Source organism: Prionailurus bengalensis, chromosome B4, assembly GCF_016509475.1.
Source record: "Prionailurus bengalensis isolate Pbe53 chromosome B4, Fcat_Pben_1.1_paternal_pri, whole genome shotgun sequence".
NCBI lineage: Eukaryota > Metazoa > Chordata > Mammalia > Carnivora > Felidae > Prionailurus > Prionailurus bengalensis.
In genome coordinates, this window is record NC_057358.1 from 106428601 (window position 1) to 106454345 (window position 25745).

The following is a 25745-nucleotide window of genomic DNA, read 5'->3' on the forward strand; positions in this document are numbered from 1 at the left end:
TTTTGACAATGATAATAAAAATTAACATATGCAGCATATAGTATATCAGCCAGTTTCTTTGCCATTATTTTAATCGGGCTTCTTTGCTTCTGTGGATTAGATTGAAAGTGGTAAAGATTTAGATCCTGATACGTGTTGAAATGCAAAAATAATTATCATAGTACAGCAGTTAAGAGAACAGGCTCTTCAATAATATTCTTTGTAAAGGGACATCATAACATTCACCAGAAAGAATATTTAAAGCAACCTGATATTATGAAGTGTTGTGTGAATATGGAGCCATTGAAACTCTCATACACTACTGCTGGGAGAGCAAACCAATGCAAACATATTTGATGATAAGTTGAAACTCTTTCATATAACTTGAAAAATCAGTTTGTTGAATAAATGGTGCACTTATGAAGAACTCCACTCCTAGGTATATAACTGGCATAAATGCATATATATCTGTCAACCAAACAAATAATAGTTTTGTCAATCTCATTTATAATAGCGTAGTCTGGAATAAATCAAAATGTACATCAAAAGAAGATAAGTTGTTTTAAATTCATACCATGGAATAGTATACAAAATTAATTACTATACACTACAGGATTGAATCTCACAAATAGAGTACTGAGTGAAAGTAGCTGGATTCAAAATAATGCCTATTTTAAAATTCCATTTATATAGAGCTCTAAAAAAAAAGAGATTAAGTCTGCATAGTGGAAAACGTTGGAAAGGAAAGAAACAGTGACTGGGACGGAATTCAAGAGGGCTTCCATGAAGCAGCTCAAGTTTTCTTTTCTTTTTTTAACATCCATTTATTTATTTTGAGAGAGAATGAGCACAAGTGGGGGAGGGGCAGAGAAAGGGAGGGAGAGAGAATCCCAGGGGGACTTTGCACTGTCTGCAGAGCCATATCTCACCAACTGTGAGATCACGACCTGAGCCGAAATCAAGAGTCAGATGCCTAATGGACTGAGCCATCCAGGTGCTCAAGTTTTCTTTCTTAATATGGGTGATAATAACATGAGTGTATTCACATGAAATTTGTCAAGGATTATATTTATGATTTGTGTACTTTATATGTTTACTGCATAAATTAAAAAGTGGCAGGAAGTAGGATAAAAGTAAATTCAGAAGTACTAAGGAGATAAGAGATGTTTGTACCACCTTGATGTGAAAATACTAAATGTATTTGGTAACATGGGTGCAGACGTTCATTTATCTTTTTTTAATCCCAAAGTCAAAGTTAAAAAGAATTGGCAACGTTCATAAATTTCAAAACCAATCTATAGCTGATTGCTCATATATTTTATTAATATTGGAGAATATAAATGAGAAAAACAATTTGCTTGAAAAATAAATGTTATTTTGGCCTATAAGCAAAGAAAATTTCGAAATGGCCATTGGAATTCCAAAGGAGTTTTGATGCAACTAAATATAAGTTGTCATGTGCACAGATGTTACTACAGTTTACCCTATATTAAGTATAATTTTAGCTTGTGATATTTCTTCTCTTCAAGCAAAGGCTATGATCCCAAATGAAATGCCAGATGGCAAAAAGATTGTAGCACACACTCAGTGAATAACCACCCCCCACCATAAGTTTAGGGCTGTGTTCAATAAACCATTGTTATATTTGGCCTAGATTATTTAAATATTAACCAGGATGCAAAGCCCAGAGAGAACGTCTTAAACAATATTATGGCTTTTATAATTTACATAAATTTCTATAAATGCAATCATTTCTTTTTCTAATTCCCCAACTAGTTTTCCTTTTAATTTACTGTGATTACCATAGAACCACTCATTTCATCTTTTTCCCCAAATAAATACTGAAATGTTGGCCTAAGTTCTAGATTACTTTATATCTATCTTTTGACTTCAAGTGGGCGTAGAAAGTATTTTGTTTTAAGTATATTTTGTTAAGGAATTTGGCAACTGAAGATGATCAAAGTTTTCTGGAATCTCTATGTAAAGCAAGTTGTTAGTTCTACTAAATAAAAATGATGAATTAATTTTTAAATTTAAGTAAGTATGCAATTTAAAATCCTTCTACTTCCTAGCAGGAAGGAACTGATGATTTATAAAGACTTTGATAACTGCTAACACGTACAAATGGAATATGTTCAATACAAGACTAGGGTGCTTATTTTTACTGAAGGTATATCACAGAAAAACATCCCAAACAACATTTTATCCTGTGAATTCAAAACAAAGAAATTCAACTACAAGTGTTTTGCTTATAACAAGATTCACTAAAAGTAAACATGGGAAGTGGTAAGACTTGCACTGACCTAAGACCAGTTCATGATTTCTCAAAGTAGTTGATTTGGGAAAGAGTGTCATCAGAAAATTTAGTTCCTCATTCTAAGTTTATCACTAATTAACTCCATGACCTTGAACAAGACAGCTAAAATTTTGGGTTTTCCCTTTCCTTCTCTTTGTAGGCATTTGCATTTGATGTTAATTATCCCCATGATCATATTTATCTCCAAAAGTCCATAAATTAACATGAAAATTTAAGAAAAGTATGTGTTCCTGCTTTATTTTAAAACTTATCTTTTATGCTACTTATACATAATAATAACCAAATCATTAGTTTTCAAATGTTTTAGCATTAGATAGTATCTTTGAAATGAAATCCTAGAATACACCAAAGAAACGAAAGAATTAAAAGTTGAAATGCTCCTATTACGGTGTTGGGAAACTGCAGGTCTCAATCTGTGGTTAAGCTTTCTCTTCTGACTCCTGAATAGGACTTTCCAGAATCTCCAAGGCTTTTTGGAAAATAGTTCAAAAGACTGCTACAGTAGACAACCTCTAATGATACATACTCTGGATTCTAGGATTGTGGTATGGAAACTGAATGTGATATGCTATTACCTATTTTCCACTTTTTGTTTTCTCAAGAACAATATATGCCCGTCTTGTTCTTATCGCCAACCACAATAATTAGCCATCACATATTGAGTGATCCTAATAATTTCACAAATGAGATGCCTAAATTCGATTTCAGTTTAATTAACTTCAGCAAATCACATTTTCAAATGTGCTATTTTTATTTCCTCAAATATGTAATATCATAGGCTACTAGAACTAGGATATATATTATCAACGCTGAGAAAATAAAATTTAACCTATTGTGCAAATACATGAGGGACAAGTATTTTGGTAGTAATTTAACATGAAAAGCCCTCATTTCTGCCTCAATATTACCCTTTACACAAAATTTCTGTAATTAACCATCGTGAAATAATGCCTACTCAGAAAACAATCTGGGATATTTAGAACAGAGATAAAAACAATAAAAACAGGAATCAGGCAATACAACAGGTTTTGAAATATATGACACCTCACTTTGTATTAGGATCTATTCTTAATTTTGAAAGTAAAAATTAGTTACATAGATAGGTAGACATAAAGATTGAATAAAATTCATGAAACAGAATTTCTATAATGTGGCAGGGAACTTACAATTTTGTGTATTATGTGTTCAATAAATTATTCTTCAATGTTTCACATAAAATTAAAAATATAATTAAGTTGTATTCAAAGAAAAATTACCACAAAATACAGAGGTGCAATAATGAACTTAATATTAGAGTTATTCAATTTAAGGGAGAGGAAACAAATCACAGAGACTCTTAATGATAGAGAACAAACTGAGGGTTGATGGAGGCAGGTGCTGGGAGATGGGCTAGATGGGTGATGGGTGTTTATGAAGGCACTTGTGATGAGCACTGGGTGTTGTATGTAAATGGTGAATCACTGAATTCTACCCCTGAAACCAATATTGCACTGTATGTTAACTAAAATTCAAGTAAAAATAAGTACATACATAAATTGATTTAAAAAAGAGAAAGTAATGATTACATAGGCCCCAAAATAAAGTCTAAATTTCTATAAAGTAGAAAAAAAAACCACAACATTTAAGCACCTGTCGTGTAACAAAAATTCATTTTTTAAAAATATTTATTTATTTGAGAGAGAGAGAGAGAGAGCGAGCACACATGAGAACAGGGAAGGGCAGAAAGAGAGGGAGAGAGAACCCCAAACAGGCTCCGCACCATCAGCGCAGAGCTCAGTCCCACCAACTGTGAGATCATGACCTGAGCCCAAATCAAGAGTCAGATGCTTAACTTACGGAGCCACCCAGGTGCCCTCAGAATTTCAAATTCTCAAGGTCATAAATAATATATTGTTTTATTTAGGATTCTATATCTTACTTTAAACAAGGTAACAATTTATCAAATGACTGATGAAATACCAGGTATAGTGAGGATTTATTTCATTTATCCTCACAACAAAATCCTGTTACATACAGTGAAGTGAGAAACTCAGTGGAAGGCGTTCTATGCGCTCAGGGTTGTGTTAGTTTGCTAGGGCTGCTATAACAAAGTACCAAAATTGGGTTGCTTAAAATACTAAAATTTAATCTCTAACAGTTCTGGAAGATGAAGTTTTAGATCAAGGTATCAAAAGGGTTTCTTTTGAGAGCTGTGAGGGAAAAATCTGTCCAATACCCTTTTTCTAGCTTTTGGTGGTTTGCTCTCAATCTTTCGGGGTTTGTGTTTCTTTTGCTTTTGTGTTGGCTTCTGATGCATCACCCTGATCTCTGCCTTCATCTTCACATGGTATTTTCTGTGTGTTATCTCTGTCCCAAATTTCTTTTTGTTCCTGAGGACACTGGTCATGTTGGATCAGGGACTCATCCTACTCCTATATGACCTTTTAATAATTTATATCTACAATGAACCTGTTTCCAAATAAGGTTACATTTTAAGGTACTGAGGGTTAAAATTTTAACATAATTTTTTTTTTGGAGAGGGGAGATATAATTCATCACACTGGCAGAACTTCAGTCACATAACATTGATAGAATTATGATAGAAGAAAGCAGAAGAAATGAATGAGTATTAGAAAAATTACTTCATAAGCTCTTTATGTTCACGGTTATAATCTTCCTGCTTGAAATTACAAATCACAAGGATGATGTACTTGGAGAAAATACAGTGTAGTGACACAGTGATCAGAAAAGAAAAAAATTAAAAGTGGGACTCAGAGAGGACTATCTAGCCCAGACTCTAAAAGAGCTGAACTCAATGTGAGTGCAAGTATTACAGTCATCTGTTATGGCCAGTGAAAAGGAGTTGGACAATGCAACCATATTGTTTAACAAACACACAGTAGAAGGGTGACTGTGAAATCACTAACTGTTGCTCATGGGACCACAGGGGAACTCTACACAAGACTCAGTAAACCAAGGTTTAGCCATTTAGGGAAACAAATTGTTAAGGAAAAGTTTAAGCTTGACCAGAGATGTCTCACCAACCCACAAAATGAAACCAGAGAAAACTTACTATAGGCTATTCAATAAAGATATGTAATGACTAAGAAAACAATTCAGATGAAATAGAAAATCTTTCATTATAAAGGGCCAAAAAATATGGTACTTTAATATCTGGACTCAAGAAAATGTAAATAAAATCTGAATGTACCATACAAACCTAGAAAAGTAAAAGTGTGGGGCACCTGAGTGGCTCTGTCAGTTAAGCATCTGACTTCGGCTCAGGTCATAATCTCAAGATTCATGGGTTTGAGCCCTGCATCAGGCTCTGTGCTGACAGCTCAGAGTCTGGAGCCTGCTTCAGATTCTGTGTCTCCCTCTCTCTCTCTGCCCCACCTCCACTCATGCACTGTCTCTCTCTCAAAAACAAATAAACATTAAAAAGAATTTGTATTTTAAAAAAAGAAAGAAAAGTAGAAGTGCAAAAGAATGTATAGTCTAATTAGAACAGATTTAATAGCTATAAAAATTGTGAACTCATTTATGTTATTTATAATGAGCTCACGGAAAGATCCATATAATTTACTAGTTGAAATTTTATATTGAGTTCAGCTTGTAGTAATCAGTTATACTCACATATATTTTAGATTTCTCAGTCCCATTTACTATTCACTAATTAGCGTATTTCGTTTTTCAACATGGAGAGTTGATTATGTGTCAGTTACTGTAATAAGTACTCATATACAGAGATGAGTAAGACTGAGTTCCTTCCTCCAAGTGTTCATAGTCTTGTGCCAAGATTGAGCAATGAATAAAGGTTTTCAAGAAACCTAGGAAAACTAGCTAAAAAAATTAATCTCACTGAGTTTCACTAAGGAACATAAAAAATTTTCAAGCCAAAGTAAGTAGAAAAGATTCCTTCGGTTCCTGGAGACCCAGCATCTTGCAGATGATGTACCTGTGCCTGCTGGTGAGAATGATAGCAAAAACTAAGATACCTGTGTATACACATTCTGTTGCTAAGTCTGACAGTTTATCGATCATTTAAATAATTTACTTAACAAAGTGTCCAAAGAGGCATCTAGTCCCAATTAGGAAGAGCAATTGTCAAATCATTTAAAATTTACACGGGGTACATCGTTCCCTGATGATATATGACAAATTTCATCACTTACATAGCAGAAGCAATTTCTTTGGGCAAATTCAAGACAATATTTGTATTAATCAGTAATTCTTTAGATAAGCCAAAAAACTGTCCTCTACAGACTGAGAGAATGTAGAGCATTGTCAATTAGATAAACAAATGTGTTATGACTTATTCCTTAGAATTCTATGTTTTCTTTTATAACGAAAATTTAAGTGACTATTTCCTTCCTATTATCAGTAGATGGAAGTGTCTGGGAAGGCTATTAAAGCTAATGCTATTGTGATAGCTTCTAGCCCAAATATTCAAATAGCATATAGTCCAATTCTCAGCCTGAAAACAACTCCTATTTCTGCATTTGTCTTTAAAATGGGAATGAAAATATAATGTGACACAAAACATTACTGTGAAAATTAAATGAAAAAGTATATAGAAAGTTTTTAGAATAGTGCCTTCCACCAAAGAAGCATGTAGATTAATATTTATTATTACTCTTGAAATTCCTACATTAATGATATTCTATAATAAAGGACAAAGATCAAAGAGCGATTTCTTAGATATTTTTCTTTAATCCATCAGCATGAAGTTTCTTTACCTGACAGCAAAAAATACTCTTTACTTATAATAGCATCCCAAAATTAATACAAGTCAATTTATACATCAAATATGTATCAGAACCAAGGGGTAAGTTGATTTAGTATGTTGTTAAGGGTAGGGGTTCTATTGTCAAAAAGTTTTCATTAAAAATTTCTCTCCCTTTTGTTAGTCACATAACTTTAAATTATTTAACTTCTCTGAAATCTAGTTTTGTTGCTCTGAAGCAACAAAAATGCTGAAAGTGAGGGAAATAAATAGCACCTTGCTTATGAGGTTACTGTGTGAGCTGAGAGAATTCAAGTTAATTATCACTAAGTAAAGATTACCTTTGTTCACTGCTACTGAAAGGCTAAAAGAATAAATGACAAATAATCACCATCCTCAGGGAGCTCATAAAAGCATTATAAAAGAGGTATGTTTTTTTTAAATAAAAATAAATAGTTAAATCTGTGGAATTTAGGCAAAGTGATACAATTTTTAGTAGGATTCAGTTTCAAAATTCTTTATTTTTTAATGTTTATTTTATTTTGGAGAGAGACACAGAGCACGAGTTGGGGAGGGGCAGAGAGAGAGGTAGACACAGAATGCAATGCAGGCTCCAGGCTCTGAGCTGTCCACACAGAGCCCGAACATGGGACTCGAACCTAAGAACCGTGAGATCGTGACCTGAGCCAAAGTCAGATGCTTAACCAACTGAGCCACCCAGGCACCCCCAGATTCAAAATTCTTATTAGAGTTATGAACTATACAATGAATACATACATGTAACATCATACCTCAATGTATGCTATTATCAGTCTGTCCCTTACAACACTTTCAAATGATTTTGGCTCTGGTGAAGTTTTTTTTTTGTTGTTGTTTTTTTTTTTTCCAACGTTTATTTATTTTTGGGACAGAGAGAGACAGAGCATGAACGGGGGAGGGGCAGAGAGAGAGGGAGACACAGAATCGGAAGCAGGCTCCACGCTCTGGGCCGTCAGCCCAGAGCCTGATGCGGGGCTCGAACTCACGGACCGCGAGATCGTGACCTGGCTGAAGTCGGACGCTTAACCGACTGCACCACCCAGGCGCCCCAACTCTGGTGAAGTTTGAAAAAAGGAAATATTAGTATTCGAAGTATAAAATATAATTATCTCCATGGGAAATTTTCTTGTATACTGAAGTTAATGTTCTTTTATTATAAAAACGTGGAGTTATTTTATTACCATAGGTCTTCTGTATCTTTGTTTTAGATTTCATCAAAAATACATAAGACAGGGTTAATTTCTTCTTCTTCCAAATATGAATGGTAATAAAACTTAAATACTTTGAAGTCAAAGAATATTCATACTAAAAGTTTTTTTAAATACATAATTGTATGCCTAAGTTACTATTAGAATGGCTGCTTATCACAACTAGTATGATTTTTTATTAAGGATGAAATTTTATTGCATGAATATTATTGCAGTATAGTTATTTCACTTTACAACCTATCTTCAAATTTCACACATCTCTCTGGATTTTGAAAAAAAATTCTTATATATCAAGAACATTACACAATTCAGGGCTGCTGGGTGCTAGTTTTCTCCTATCTCTCCTTCCTGCGAACAGAGGGAACAACACGGTAGAGTCCTTGCTTCAGCTAATATGGTCACTTTAACTTAATGAACACCACCTGGAGAGAGAGAAACCTGAACATTTCCATACATCTGGGCACAAATAACACGTTGCTACAAAACTGATTAATAATTGTATTTAGGAGGCCACAATTAGCTGTATTTATACCTTGGTACCAATGGGACAGTAGAAAATGAATATTTATTATCCCACCCTTGCTTTAATTTGAAAGGCTGCTACTAATCTTATAACCTGTGTATTTGTGGAAAGGTTAATGTAAAAAATGGATGCTTTTCATTTTCTGTAGTACAAGGTAAACAAGCACACTAGATGATTAAAAACAGGTCTTAAATCCTGTTTTTATTTGTATAACTTTTAAAATATTATTTATTTTGAGAGAGAGCACGCACACACACGTTGGGGATGAGCAAAGAGAAAGAGAGAGAAAGAATCCCAAGGAGGCTCTGCACTGTTAGCATTGAGCCTGACATGGGGCTCAATCCCACGAACCATGCGGTCATGACCTGGGCCAAAACCAAGAGTTGGACACTTGGCTGACTGAGCCACATAGATGCCCCTGTATACACATATTTTTAAACATTTGTTTATTTTGAGAGAGTGAGTATGTGCATGCACATACACGCAAGCGGGTAGGGGCTGAAAGAGCAGGAGAGAGAGAATCCCAACCAAGCAGGCTCCATTCACAACACAGAGTCTGACACAAGGCTTTATCTCACAACCATGAGATCATGACCTGAGCCGAAATCAAGAGTCAGACGCTCAACCGACTGAGCCATCCAGGCACCCATTTGTATATTTTCAGTAAAAAAAATTAATGTTTTTATGGTGAAAAGAGTCAATGTGTTTCCTGTTAAGATCTATATAGCCTTGAGACTATTTTCAACCTTAAGTAAACTTTTAGAAATACAATTGTATGTGTTTTTTGTTATTTATTTTTTTTTTGTAATTCTATTCAAGTCTAAATAAAGTGTGGATACCTTGCTTTAAACAATTCATCCATACCAGAGTCCTTGGGAGAAAACTTGATTTTACACATTTAACAAAATAGAGAAATGATAAGAGGATTCTCTTTCAAGTTCTATAGGTGAAATTTTAAAGGGCAATTTAAAACAGTCTTATTCACTAACCCTTTTTCAACAATTATAATCAAAACAATTTTTTTCTCTACCAACTATGAAATCTCAGAATATTTTCTCTTTCCTTACCTCTTTTCCTCCTTCCCCTTTCTCTTCCTCCCTTTTACATGCACATATAAAACCAAAACCTCAAGCTGTATAACTGTAATGTAAATAATGGTAAATATGGATAATGGACAGACAAGAATGTCTTTTATTTTTCTAATTCCTCAATTTTTCTCTATTCATATTTCTTTTAGTATGATTAGAATAGCATTTAGTGAGGTCACACGTTATGTAAATATAGTCATGTTTTATATGTACTACCAATACTTCTCAAAATTTAATGCATATACGTATCATCTGGGGATTTTGTAAAATTTCAAATTCTGATTCAGCAGATCTGTAGAGAGATCATGCTAACAAGCTCCCAGTGCTATTGATGAGGGAGCATAGGCAAGCTGACAGGCCACAACCCCCATCCTTCCACCCTCAGGTGTGATATGTGTGCTATTCCTAGGGCACCCAAGGCTGCCCAAGAACAAAAGAAAGGGGAAAACAAAGGGTTAACTGACAGAGATCATAGTCCTGCAGGATCTGAGTCTCCATTTTTTTTACAAATATTTTAGTAAATCACAAGAAAAAGGCAATCTTATCAATAGCGTTATCTCCAGAAACCTAAAGACTCCTTGTCATGGAGCCCCAACATCACCTTCCGTAGTGATGTGGGAAACAAAGGCAGAAGGAAATGGCAGATAGAACTAAATTTCCTTATAACCTGCAGCCCACTGACAAACCCTTGAAGCAGGCAGAATAAAATGTTTCTCCAGGAACTCCCTACTGTCTTAATGCTAATGCTTTGCTAGAGGGAAAACAACCTTAGCTTGACAATAGCTAGGCCTCCAATAACCTGTGAGTCTTCTTTAGCCTATGAAAATCTCATTAGAAACTTCTGTGGGACATAACCGTCCCCAACTCCAGAGTATGTAACCAGTCTCTCCTCATGGCCCCAGGGCAGCTCTTTCTGCCCACAGGTCCTGTCCCTGTGCTATAATAAAATCACTTTTTTGGCACCAAAAACATCTTCAAGAATTCTTCCTTGGTCTTTGGCTCTGGACCCCACAAACGAGCCCCACTACCACTCTAAAAACCTTATCACTGTGGTCTAAGGATTGTGTTCAAACAGAAAAGAAGTAAACCATTTACTCCTCCCAATATCCCTCAGAGTAGGCACAGCTAACATTTCTGTCTCACAGGATCCTCAAGCCAAATAGTTTAAGCAATTTTCCCAAAAGGGTAAAAAAAATTATATAAAATAGAAAGTTAAGAAGTGTAATGTGTGTATATCTTTAGGCTCCCACACTTTTTATCCCAACACTATACTGCCTGACAGTTAATTAAAGCAAACTATTGACTTGTATGTTCACATAGGTAAATTAAAGTGAGAGAGGGAATTTGGGAGAGAGGAGCAAAGGGGAAGAGGCAGAGGTGAGCTAGAAAGGAAGAGAAATGAGGGAACAGGAAAGGCAAAACAGAAGACCAAGTTTATGATAAAACATGTGTGCTAGTTATATCCTTTCCACTTTAAGAATCAAAATCTGCAGTACAATCACCTGATAATTACATGTAGCAATATTTGCTTGGTAATCTCGGAAAGTCAATGCCTAGTAAACTGAATTTGTCTCATTTAATTAGGTTTGTCCTACTCCCACTCAGATATTATTGATTGACTATCACTATGGACTGTTAGAATTTATTTGAGCTCAAGTTAAAGAAAGACACCTAGAATAATTTGATCACATTTAAGGGAATTTTAAGCCTATAGTGAGTTTGGTTCACCATCTTTAAAGTTGTTTTTACAGAGGAACACCTGGGTGGCTCAGTCAGTTTAAGCATCCGATTCTTTCCGGTCAGGTTGTGATCCCAGGGTTGTGAGATTGAGCCCTGCGTTGGGCTCCATGCTGAGTGTGGGGCCTGCTTAGGATTCTCTCTTTCTCTCTGTCTCTCTCTTTCCCTCCTTGTCTGTCTGTCTGTCTGTCTGTCTCTCTCTCTCTCTCTCTCTCTCTCCCCATCTGTCCCTTCCCCCTCACTAGCATGCACACTCTAAAATAAAAAAATATAGGGGCATCTGGGTGGCTCAGTTGGTTGAGCATCCCACTTTTGATTTCAGCTCAGGTCATGTTCATAGGATTGTGAGAGCAAGTGCTGCATTGGGTTCCTCACTGAGGGTAGAGCCTGCCTGGACTTCTCTCTCTTCTCTGTCCCTCCCCAGCTCTCTCTCTCAAAATAAGTAAAATAAAATATAAAATAGTTATTTTTAGAGATAATACTCCTTTACTTTTTATTATAATCATTTCTTCTTCATTAACGTCAAAGACTCAATTTGATATTGATGTTGTGAATACAAAGTTACACACCAAATCTGTTAAAAATAACACAAAAGATTGGGATGATATAGGAGTATTAGAGCTTTTAATACAGTCATTGAGTGCTTTCTATGTGACAGTAACTATTATAAATGCATGCTGGGTACAGAGTGGTAAAAGAAAAAGACATAATAAACTTTTGCCTAATGATGCTTATACTCTAGTAGGAGAATGAACAATTAACGAGTAGATAATAAAATGTCAGGTAATGATAAGCACCAAGAAGAAAAAATAAAGCTACAAGGGTAAAAGATAATGGGAGAGAAGATACTATTTTAAACAGGGTACTCAGGGAAGGCTCTTGTGAAAGTCGGTATTAGAACAGAAGCCTGAATGAAGTGAGAGAGGAAGCCAGATACATATCTAAAGAAAAAGCATTCTGTGTTTAGTGATGCAAGCTGAAGAAACGTACACAGGAAAGAACTTTCTGTTTGTGAAGAACATCAAGATAGTCAGCATGGCTAGAAGTGGTGCAAGAAGACAGAGAGGAGATAAGGTAACATAGGTGGCTGAAATAAACATTAAATGGAAGAGTTTCATTCAGTTGAGGAGTAATATAATCCACACTAATTCCAGACTCTGCTTTGGGAGAAATCCATGAAAGCAGCATACTCCTCCCCAATCACCCACCCCCAATCAACCACATATTGCTACATGAGTGTGAGGGCAGAATAAGGAGAGAGATTAATCAGATAGGGTTAAGAATTTTGTCAGAAGTATTTCAATACATAATATATACATGTTTGCATACAAATACACACACACACACACACACTTTGCCAATATAAGTGCTTATTTCTAGAGATATGCTGTTAGAAATTGCTATATTTTTACCCAAATGCAAATTTGGTTTGGATTTTTTTTTAATCATTGAGCATTGTCTATGTATCAGGAATAGTTCTTAGTGCTGGCGATACACCAATAAGCAAAAAAAAAAAAAATTGCCTTTATATCTGTTTACATTTTAACAAAACTAAATGATGTACACACATGAATACTAATAAGAAATACTGCAGAAAATAACATAGATGTTAAATATTTAAAATAATATGTTATCTAAGAAAACAAATGAGAACAAGATGAAGGAAATATTCAACACTTAGATGAAACTTTAAGAATTGCTACGTTGGGGCGCTTGGGTGGCTCAGTAGGTTAAGCTCAGGTCATGATCTCACGGTCTGTGAGTTCGAGCCCCGCGTTGGGCTCTGGGCTGATAGCTCAGAGCCTGGAGCCTGCTTCCAATTCTGTGTCTCCCTCTCTCTCTGCCCCTCCCCCGTTCATGCTCTGTCTCTCTCTGTCTCAAAAATAAATAAACGTTAAAAAAAAAATTAATAAAAAAAAGAATTGCTATGTTAAAAATAGAAAAATTGGTTAAATAGGACAGAATTAAAAGTACTTGACAAAAGGAAATAAGGATTAAAGGAAATAATGTGAAGAGTAGAAGTCAGTCTTGAAAGTTCATATGTCTGTTACTTCTTAACTTCACTTTTTCTCTCTCTCGTGCTAATTCTCCAATTCCATTCTAGTACACCATCAGTGCTGGGGGCCAAATCACTCTATAATTTCCTTAAAAAGTCCCACTAATGTGTTTCTTTGTGTGTAATAACCATGTCCCTAAAGCAAAGGCAAGATTGTCTACTTAGAAAACCTTCATATTTGTCATGTCATCTGCAAACAAAGAGATTTAGGTCTATCTTCTTAATCTGTATATTTTTATCTCCTTTTCCCTTACTGAATTATCAAGAACTTCCAGTGTGATATTGAAAAGGAATAGTTAGGGGAGACTTCTTTGTACTTTACATGATCTTAGTAGCTTAGGAGCTTTGAGTTTCTCCCCACTTTAAGTATGATGTTAGCTGTAAGGTTTTTTTTTTTTGTTGATAGTCTTATCAAGCTGAGTGGGTCCCCTCTTTTCCTAGTTTTATGAAAATTTTTATCATGAGTGGGTGTTGGGTTTTATAAAATTATTTTTCTGCATCTATTAATATAATTCTGTAACTGTTTTTTAATCTGTTGATAACACTGATTTTCAAATGTTTAATTAGTCATGTGTACCTGGGATAAATCCCACTTGTTCTTGGACATATAATTCTTTTATGAATTACTGGATTTGATTTACTAATATTTTATTGAGGATTTTTTGCTTTTATGGTCATGAGAAATACTGGTCTGTAATTTTCTTGTAGTGTCTTTGTCTGGTTTTGGTGTTTAGGGTAATGTTAGCCTTATAAAATGACTTAGGTATTCCCTCTGCTTCTGTCTTCTGAAAGATTATGGAGAATATGTATAATTTCTTTACATTTGGTTGAATTCATCAGTGAACCCATTTGGGCTTGGGGTTTTCTGGCTTGGAAGGTTATTAATTATTTATTCCATTTCTTTAATATAGGATTTTTCAGATAATCTATTTGAGTTTTAGCAAATTGTGTCTTTCAAGGTAGTAGTCTATTTCATCTAGGTTATCAAATTTGTGGTCATAGAGTTGTTCATAATATTTCTTTCTTATCCTTTTGGTTTCCATAGGATCTGTAGTGATTCCTCTATTTCTGATATTAATTTATGCCTTTTATGCTTTAACTTTTACTTAGCCTGGCTAGAGGCTCATTGATTTTATTGATCTAAAATAACAAGATTTTTGCTTTATTTTCTGTATTTCCTGTCTTTAATTTCACTGATTTCTGTACTAAGTTCATCTCTTTACTTTCAATTTAGTTTGCTTTTCTTTTACTAATTTCCTAAGGTGAAAACTTATGATTGATTTTCCATTTTTCCTTCTTTCCTAATATAAGCATTAGATGCTACAAATTTGTCTGAGCATTGCTTTCATTACATCTCATAAACGGATAAATTTTTTGAAATAAATTAAAATGAAAACACAGTTAAGTTTCTCTGGAGATTTCTTCTTTGGTCCATGTGTTACTTAGAAGCATGTTGTGTCATCTCCATGTATTTGGGGATTTTTCTAGTTACTTCTATTGATTTCTAGTTTAATCCTATTATGGTCTAGGAGCAGACATCCTAGGATTTCTAGTTCTTTGAATGTGTTCAAGTATGTTTTATGAATTAGAATGTGGTATCTCTTGGTGAATGTTCCATGAATGCTTGAAGAATGGGTTTTCTGCTGTTGTTGGGTGAAGTAGAGTCTACAGATATAAATTATATTTAATTGTTGATATTCTTACTGATTTTCCGCTGAATCTGTTTCTGAGAGAGGGGTGCTGCAATCTCCAACTGTGAAAATGGCATCTTCTATTTCTTCTCACAATTCTATCAGTATTTCCTTCATATAGTTTGATTTCTGTTGCTAGACACACATAGGTTAAAAATTGCTGTCTTGGGGTGCCTGGGTGGCGCAGTCGGTTAAGCGTCCGACTTCAGCCAGGTCACCATCTCGTGGTCCGTGAGTTCGAGCCCCGCGTCAGGCTCTGGGCTGATGGCTCAGAGCCTGGAGCCTGTTTCCGATTCTGTGTCTCCCTCTCTCTCTGCCCCTCCCCCATTCGTGCTCTGTCTCTCTCTGTCCCAAAAATAAATAAACGTTGAAAAAAAAAATTAAAAAAAAAATTGCTGTCTTTTAGGAAGGGCCCCTGGGTGACTCAGTCGGTTAAGTGACTGACTCTTGATTTCAGTTCTGGTCATGATCTCACACATAAGGATTCACACTGATAGAGCAGGGCCTGCTTGGCATTCTCGCTCTCTGCCCCTCCCCCAACTCACATTCACTCACTGTCTCAAAATAAATAAATAAACACTGAAAGCAAAAAGAACTGTTATGTCTTTTTGAAGAATTGACCCTTTTGTCATCATATAATACCTTTCTTTGATAGCTTTTCTTACTTTGAAGTCAGTTCTGTGTGAAGATACAGCTACTCTTGCCTTTTTTTTTTTCTTTGATCAGTGTTAGCTTAATTTTCTCCATCAATTTACTTTCTATCTATGTGTGTCTTTGTATTTTAAAGTGGATTTCTTATAGACAACTTACAATTGGGTCTTCTTTTTTTATCTACTCTGACAATCTTTGTCTTTTAATTGGTACATCTAGACCATTGCATCAAAAGTAATTGATACAGTTGGATTAACATCTACCATATTTATTACTGTTTTCTATGTGTTGCCCTTGTTTCTATTTTTTCCTCTACTCCTTCTGTGGTTTTAACTGAGCATTTTGTATGATTCCATTTTGTCTGGTTTCTCAGCATATCAGTTAAGTATATATATTTTTTTACTTTTACTGATCACCCTAAAGTTTACAACATATAAGTAACTTATATGTACTTTTAAATAACACTGTATCACTTATTAGGCAGTGTGAGTACCTTCTAACAGAATAATCCTAATTCCTTCCCTCAACTTCTTGCATCACTGCTGCATTTAAATATAAGCATACACCATGTATACACGCACATAAGATATATACATAAATACACATAATCAAATACATTGTTGCTGTTATTTTGAAGGAACCATTTTCCTTGTCTATTAGGTGAATTAAGAGTAAGAAAACTAAAAGTTATTTTACTTTCACTTATTCCATCTTTGATGTTCTTCCTTCCTTTATGTAGATCTGTTTCTGATCTATGTATTTTTTCTCAATCTAAAATACTTTCAATATTTCTTTTAAGATACCAAAAGCAATGAAGTCCCTCGATTTTTATTTGCTGTGAAAATCTTTATTTCTTTCACTTTGAAGGATAGTTTTGCAGTGTACAGAATTCTAGGTTGGTGATGTTTTACTCTCAACATTTTAAATATTTCATTCCATTCTTTTCATGCTTGCAAGTTTCCTGAAGAAAGGTTGGATGTACTTCTTCTCTGTTCCTCTATAGGTAAGGCACTTTCACCTTTTCACTTCTTTTAGGATTTTTTTTATGTTTGATTATCTGTGGTTTGAAGATAATATGCCTATGTGTAGTTTGTTTGGAATTTCTCCTGCTTGGTGCTCTGAGCTTCCTGGATCTGTGATTGGTGTTTGAGTATAATTAGGGGAAATTCTCAGGCATTATTGTTTCAAATAGGTCTTCTGTGTTTTTTTTTTCTTCTTCTCTTTATGGTATTCCCATTACATGTGTGTTAAACCTTTTATAGTTGTCCCACAGTCCTTGAATACTGTGTTCTTTCCCCCCCAGCCCCCCACAAGTCTTTGCCTTTTTCATTTTAGTTTACAGATTTTATTGATATATCCTCTATTTCATAGATTCTTTCTTCAGTGTTCAGTATACTGATGAACCTATTAAAGGCATTCTTCATTCCTGTTTTAATGTTCATCTCTAGCATTTCTTGTTTCTTAGGATTTCCATCTCTTACATTGCCCATCTGTATTTTCATGCTGCCTAGTTTATCCCCAGAGCCCTTAGCATATTAATCATAGTTTTAAATTTCTGGTCTGAAAAATCCAAAATCCTTTCCATTTCCAGTTCTGATGCTTGCTTTGTGGTTTTCTGTTTTAGAATGGCTTGTACTTTTTTTCTTAATAGCTAGATTATGTAAAAGGAATTGTTGTAAATAAGCCTTTAACAATGTGTTGGTGAGCTGTGGGGAGAAGCAATATGTCCTGTATGTCCTATGAATAGCTTAGTCTTTTACTGAGCCTATGGACTATGAACCTCAAAGTTTCTTACCCCCCACAACCCTCTGACCTTAGGTAGGTAATATGGCTAGAATGGTCTAGTGTTGGTTATTTCCTTCCCCAGATCAGTGAGGCTCTAATGACATCTTAATGGGTTAGGTTCTAGTTAATTTAGTTAAACTCTTGAGGCAGATCTTGTCAAGAAAACAGAGTCTGGTATATTTCAAAAATGTTGTTCTCTATTCCTCCAACTAAAAGCCTAAGGGTATTTTTCTTTTATATTATGGGAATCTGGTTGAGCTCCTGGTGGTAAATCTCACAATATTGTGGACCCTTTATGACTGGGTCCCCATGGAGTTCTTAACTCTCACTGTTGTCTCATCTGAGCCTCCAGCAATCTATCAATACCTGTTCAGATTTTCCTACCCCAGCACTGGTTGATTCCCTGGGTGATTTCCAATCATGAGTCTCTGCTCTGGTAAGCCAGATTCCCTGTACAACCCTGGGTACAGTGGTTTGCCCTATGACTCACTTCTCTTATGGATCTAAGAAGAGTTGGTTTTTCAACTTATTTGGAGAGAGTGACAATTTCCAAGATCCTTACGTAGACAAGCCCAAATCAGAAGTTCTTATCATTCTTCCAAGTAGTTATCTTTTTTTTTTTTCAACGTTTATTTATTTTTGGGACAGAGAGAGACAGAGCATGAATGGGGGAGGGGCAGAGAGAGAGGGAGACACAGAATCAGAAACAGGCTCCAGGCTCTGAGCCATCAGCCCAGAGCCTGACGCGGGGCTCGAACTCACGGACCGCGAGATCGTGACCTGGCCGAAGTCGGATGCCCAACCGACTGCGCCACCCAGACGCCCCTTCCAAGTAGTTATCTTGTTTGAAAACTCAACCTAAGAGAAGTTGGCTTAATGCAAGCTCAATTTAAGAAATAACTGCAGTAAAAAGCTCTCCCACAGATATACCTGCTAAATGAGAGGGCTTAGATTTTACTCTCAACCAACAGGATTATGAAAAGGTCCTCTCACTGATTTAGGCCTCTGTTTTCCCCATCTGTAACACGAGGATAATGCTAATATTTACCTCAATAGGTAGCTATGAATCTTATTAATGAAGACAAAAATGACAAAAGAAAGGGTATGTGAAAAGTTGCCAAGAGAACAGATCACAAAAGTTCTCATCTCACACACACACATGCACACACACACACACAGTACTATATCAAGGCAGTATATATTTTTTAAAGTATACATTTGCAAAGATCATGAGCTGAAATATATTTTAAAATAAAATATCAGGAGCTCAAAGATATCCTCAAGGACAAGATTTCTTTCTGTTTCTCTGTTCTGCCATCCTCAGTATGAGCTTCAAAGTCTGGCTCCCCTTGGTGTTAGGATGGCTGCCCATGGCAAGCAGGACCATATGTTGTCCTATACACATCCAGTAGTGGGGGTTGGGGAAAGTGGGGGAAAGGGGAAGAAATGGAGAGAGAGATAATTGAAAAGGACTGCAAATAGAGCTATAAGGCAGGCAGACTACTCTATGTAAGTAATCATTTATCTCCAGTATTTGTCAAGCAAAAAGTTCACTACTTGTCAGTGATCCCACAGAAGATCTATCCAACATGTGGAGAAGGGAAGACTGGACATTTGGATACAATGACCAAATAATTTATCATTCACATTGGGAAAAGTGAAGAAGGGTAAATGGGAGCACAATAATAATTATGATGGGCAGTGATCGTAAGTCTGGACTGCCTCAAGCAAAGTCCTTCTTAGGACATGGAAATTAAGACATGGCAATACATAGAAACATTATTTTCAGAATGTTTTAGTTAGCTTTTATGGAGACTAGATACAACATGAATTTTTTTTTCTCTAATGGATACACAAGTCATAACTTTGGCAGCAAAAATTTAAGTTCAAAGGTCAAGTCAGATAAAATAAATCTAAAGGCCAACTCTGGACCTGTCTTTGATGTCATTACAGAAGACTGAAAAACTGATACTGGAAAGTAACATAATTAAATCAGAAATATAACAATGTTGGGACTCCTGGGTGGCTCAGTTGGTTAAGCGTCTGACTTCAACCCAGGTCATGATCTCACTGCTCGTGGGTTTTAGCTCCACATCAGGATATGTGCTGACAGCTCAGAGCCTGGAGCCTGCTTCAAATTCTGTGTCTTCCTCTCTCTCTGCCCTCCCCCATTTGCACTCTGTCTCTGTCTAGCTCTCAAAACTAAAACATTAAAAAAAAACCCTAAATAGAAATATAGCAATGTTGAAAAAAATTAAAACCTAGATAAAATGCCATATTAAAAAATTGCAAAGCATATCCAAAATTAAAGGTTAAAATTAGCATAGTTGTAGATGATTCTTCTAAACATGTAGGGGGGGGAAATCAAATCTCGGTAACTAAGAAACAAGTGTGTAAGAGTGCCTGCCGACAACTGACTTCATCTTTGGCCCTCCATCTTGTTCATGCCACTAATAATCTGCTTCAGCTATGTGTTCCAGGCCCCTTGGAGGTTAAAATATGCTCTTACTGGAATGAGGAAGGCTTGTTCTGATCTTCCCTAAAATGGTACACAGAAGGTGCCACTTCAGATAACCAGTAGAGATGATTGGTACACAGATGGTACCACTTTAGAGAACTACACTTTCATTACCACAATGCCCCCTCACTCTAGAAAAGCTGTGGGCTAAGCCCTGGACACGAACTGGGAATACCTGTGTCATGCCTGGATCATCTGTCCACCCAATTGCTGCCATCAGTAAATTTCCCTAAATAAAACTGTAAATGGTATGCAGTGTCTTGCTTTGTTTTTCAGTCTCAAAGGGCCTTCTCAGTCTGGAGGATTCTTTACTGTCTGTCCTCCACCTTCTAACACAAGTATAATTTATATACAGTACACAATAGAGGGACTAAGAAAACAAAAAAAAATGCTAAGAATCAGGCGGTTCTAATTGCTTAAGATAAATTTTTACTTTATGCTGTCAGCTAGAAAGAGCTACAGGCTACCTAATTTCTTCTTGATTAATTGGCCTCAGGAAGTAATCCTACTTATTGTTCTCATTATATGTTAAAGAAGAAGCAGGCTTGTGAGGAAGAGATTCCTTTAGTCTAAGTCCCAGAGCAGTGCTAAATGCAAGGAAACACCTACCAGGAATGCATATCCTATTAAAGCTATTCTAAAATACTTAAGGGCAGGGCAGAGCAGAGGCAGAAATGAAAAGATATCAAAAAGAAGAATACATTAAAAACATCTTTTATATGGCTATCCTTTTCATTTTAATCATAAAATGGTAGGATCAAAAATCAAGGCCTTTTTTCTAGTTTTTTCAACCTGAGTAGCAGTCAAGAGAAGGTTTAATCTTTTTATTCTTAGGTGTTCTAAATTTAAATCATTTTAAAATCTTCCACTTCTTTGAAAAATGTTTATTTGCTTCTGTGGAAAATGTGGCAGTACATGTGAGAACAGTACCAATAAAAAAATTATAAAATAGTTAAAACAATGATTTCTTTTAAAATTATAGGATCTGAAACACATTTTTTTAATGTTTATTTATTTTTGAGAGAGATAGAGACCGAGTGCAAGCGAGGGAGGGGCAGAGAGAGAGAGAGGGAGATGCAGAATCTGAAGCAGGCTCCAGGCTCTGAGCTGTCAGCAGAGAGGCTGACGCGGGGCTCAAACTCACGAACCGTGAGGTCATGACCTGAGAAAAAGTTGGAAACTCAACCGACTGAGCCACCCAGGCGCCCCTGAAACACATAATATTTATCACAAGCATTTGCAACAACCTAGAGGTTATGCAAAATACTGGTAATATTCTAAAGTAAGTTCCAGTCTCATATTCTGCACAGACTCAGACTCAGTGGGTTCCTTTTTTAAAAAGGCTCATATCAACCAAATAATCGGTCTGTCTTGCTTCTGTTTACTTTTATAAGCACAGGGGAATTCTATACCCCTAAGTTCTTATTCAGGAAATTCTAGCCATTTTTCATAAAACCCCCAATTTCAATTTACATGTCTGACATTTCTCCTGGCTGCTTGATTTTCTTATATCTTAAATGAAGCTAAGGACATTGGGCTTTGGCTTACAAAGTCAACTGCAAATTCTCACTCTGTCTCCTCTGGACCAATGACTACAGAATGCAGTAGTGGTGCACCTTAACCTGCATAGTAACTGACATCATGGTCGTGACATTACTCTCTTCTCAGTGCCTTCACTAACCTGATGCCAGTCATTTGGTCTCTGTGCTTTGGAGATGGGAGAACTACTAATCAATATTTCTGTGAAGAAAAAAAAATAAAATAAAATTGGCAGGTGCACGTAGGAATCTGCAGCTCTAATTCCTACATCATAAAGTTGGGGAAAACAAGCATCTCAGAATGTAATGTTTTTAAACTCTTCATTCCACACTGTCAAATTCTGGTCTCAACAGTGAAAGTGGATCTGTACAAAAGTAGTAGAGGTAGTTATTTGCCCCCTTAATTGGCAGCATCATGAAGAGTAACACTCTACCAAGTATATTGGGGCTTCCATTCATTCATTCATTCGTTCGTTCAAGTATTAATTCAACACACATGATGCACAAGCATAATAAAAATATGCAACGGGCATTAGACCAGGCCCTGAGAGGAGGCCACTCTACTACCTTCGTGAAGATTACAGTCTGGTGAGATACAGGATGTTAAACAATTATGTAAATAGTTACCTTATTATAATCTGTCTAAATGAAAAACAATGAATGATTATACAAAAAGTACCTCCAAGGAAGTGCCTTTTAAAGTGCAATGTGGAGGATAAGGCGATACAAACCAAATGGAGAGAGTAGAATGTAGAGAAGCCTAGCAAAGATTCCAAGATGTGACCTGCATAGTGAAGTAAAGAAACATATCAAAGGTCAGGGTGGCAATTTTTAGGCTGATGTTGGTAGTCACATACCCCTATTACTTCTATTCTGTTTTTGCAAGTTACAGGTTTTTAAGGGAAAAGTGTTATGTCTTAATACCTTTAATTGCACATTTTTCCCTGTATTGAACAAGATGCCCATATTTTCATCTTGCACCTCTCTGCAATTTATGTAACCAACTCTGACTCCTGAGCTATGAAGAGAATGAATTAGATGAATATAAGATGTTGCATCTTCCCATTACAAAGGCAGAATCTTTCATTTCCCCCAAGTTGGGCTGCTTCCTTCCAGAGCATATGTATGTTAACAAAAACTTTGGAGAGGGCCTTTCTAGCTCTAAAACACTAGATTACATATGCACCCATATTTCAGTTGGCATGGTCATTTATTTGCAAAATAATTATTCTCAAAATAATAATAAATTATATTCATAATTTGTAGATGAATATATATTATATAATTTACAATTATATAATAATTTCATTCTCAAAATGATTCTCAAACATTTCAGTAACTATTTCTTATAAAATACGTTGCATGTTACTCAAATTGGACATAGCTGAATTTTAAGATCAAGAGAAAGCAGATTTTCAAGAGATTATAGAGAGAATTTATAATATGGAAATAAATACCACATATCTACAATCCACATGGAAGTTTAATAAAACATATGAAGGGGCCAGAGAGGAGGGTGAAAACTAAAATGTGATAGTGCTTTAATTCATGACTATATTTGCAAGGATTTCAATAATGTTTCAGGGTGAATATTTGAATACCAAATCTATTTGGCAGAGATCTTTCTATAAATCTCATCACTTTCCAGAAGATAAAGATAAGAAAGGTGTTTCTAGGATTTAGAAGCCACATATTTTGGTATTTCTTATAAATTAATGTTTGATATCTTTTATAAATAGCTTTTGAATCCCTAAAGTAAAATAAAAACGCATTGAATTAAACATGCATTTGCTTTACTCCAAATCACCTCAAAGTTTATACATATTCAGAGTTACTTTATCAAATGTCTTCCCCTCCCCCCTCAACAAGCATGTTTCTAAATAATAACTGTTTCCTAGATTATGGACCATAAAGAAAGGCATAACATGTGTAGGATGTTTTATAATTTATGTTCACAGAAAACATCCTTTTTCTTTTCCTATTTCACAAGTCAAAGTACTGTCTCTATTTCTCTTCAGAGCAGAACAAGGTATAATGACCGTTACGTGATTGAAATTTAAAGAAAGGAATGCTAATGATAAGATGATATGTAGAAAAGAAATTAGGAGACAAAAATATCAAAAGAAAGGGTAATAAGAAAAATATATATATCAGGATTTCTAATAATTTTTGCTTATTCAACAATTATTCAGTGCCTACACTGATTTTCTTTGGAAGAGGCACTTATGACATAAGCACAAATAAAATATCAATCTTAACCTCGCGGCTTCCTGCCTGGTCAGAAGATTGTGTGACAAGTTTTTGTAGCACATTTTGAACAGTAGCGTACCTCATGCAGAGCACAAATCTCTCAGTTGTCAATCCATCCCAACAAACATTTCTCCATATAAGAGGCAAAAACTCAGTACGATTTCAAAGGAATCTACAATTTAAAAGTAAATAGAATGTGTTTATTTAAAACTAAACTCCTCTAAATTATCAAAATATAAAAAAGTATGTTCCTGGGGTCCCTGGGTGATTCAGTAGGTTAAGCATCTGACTTTGGCTCAGGTCATGATCTTGTGGTTTGAGCCCACGTTGAGCTCTGTGCTGACAGCTCAGAGCCTGGAGCCTGCTTCAGATTCTGTGTCTCCCCTTCTCTTGACCCCTCCCATGCTCGTGCTCTGTCTCTGTCTCTCAATAATAAATACACGTTTAAAAAATGTTTTTAAGGTATGATCCTTACTAACTTAAGGCCTTACAAGTAAAAATATCAAAATTTGAAATGGAAACTCAATAAATAAATCTCTATTTCCCTGACTCACTAGAGTAACTAGCCCTCTTTGTGCACTCTCTGACACATGTTGATATACCTGCTGGCTTTGAGCAGACACATGGAAGTGGTCCACCAGCCTATCCACAAATTCTGCTGCCTCTAATCGATTTCAATGTGATCAAGTGATTGTTGTGTTTGCTCCCCAAACTCTTATATTAGATGAACTTGTTATTTTAACTACATCATGTAATCAAGTACTACATAAGCTGGAAAGAAAAATGTGTTATTTCTATGGTAACTGAAGTGAATGTTCTGGAAAGGTTTAATAGAAAAAAGAAGAGCTAATGTAAAAATTGCTATCTAATTAGGTGTGGGTGAGGTGTGGGTGAGTAAAAGTTTGAAAAAAAAATGTTTACATATAATTCCATGTGCTGTCTTCAGCAGCTCATAGACTAAAAATGAAACAATACAAAAATTAACATGTCCTCTGTTCACACATGACACACGAATTTGTAAAGTGTCCCATTAAAAACATGTAGTTCTGTGTGCAAATTGTTTCATATTATAAGTTCCTGAGTCCACTGTGAAGAAATCAAAGACGAGTGCATAGTGGGTGTAGTTTACATGCCAAAGAGGACAATTTTTTGATGACAAGAGTGACAGACTCCTATTAAAGCAAACAAAACAAACAAGTTTTGACCTTTAAGAAACACTTTATGAATAAAATGCACACTTTTATATTTTAATGTTAACAAATTTGATCATGAATCCTTTATCCCCTATTTCATTCTTTTCTAGATTAATTGATCATTTTTTATTCTAAAAGCATCAGAGAAGAGTATATTTTAATAGAAATAATGATTTAGTTCTAGACTTCCACACAAAGAGATGGAATATTAAAAGAACACACTACATTTTAAAAGACTGTCTTGGGGCACCTGGTTTGCTCCATTAGTTCAAGTGACCAACCTTGGTTTTGGCTCAGGTCATGATCTCACAGTTCATGAGTTCAAGCCCAATTTCAGGTTCTGCACTGGATTCCCTCTCTCTCCCTCTCTCTCTCTGCCCCTATCTCTCTGTCTCTCTCAAAATAAAGTTTAATAAATAAATAAGAGCTGTCTTGTCTAAAATACATATATCATTGAAGTTTTCAAG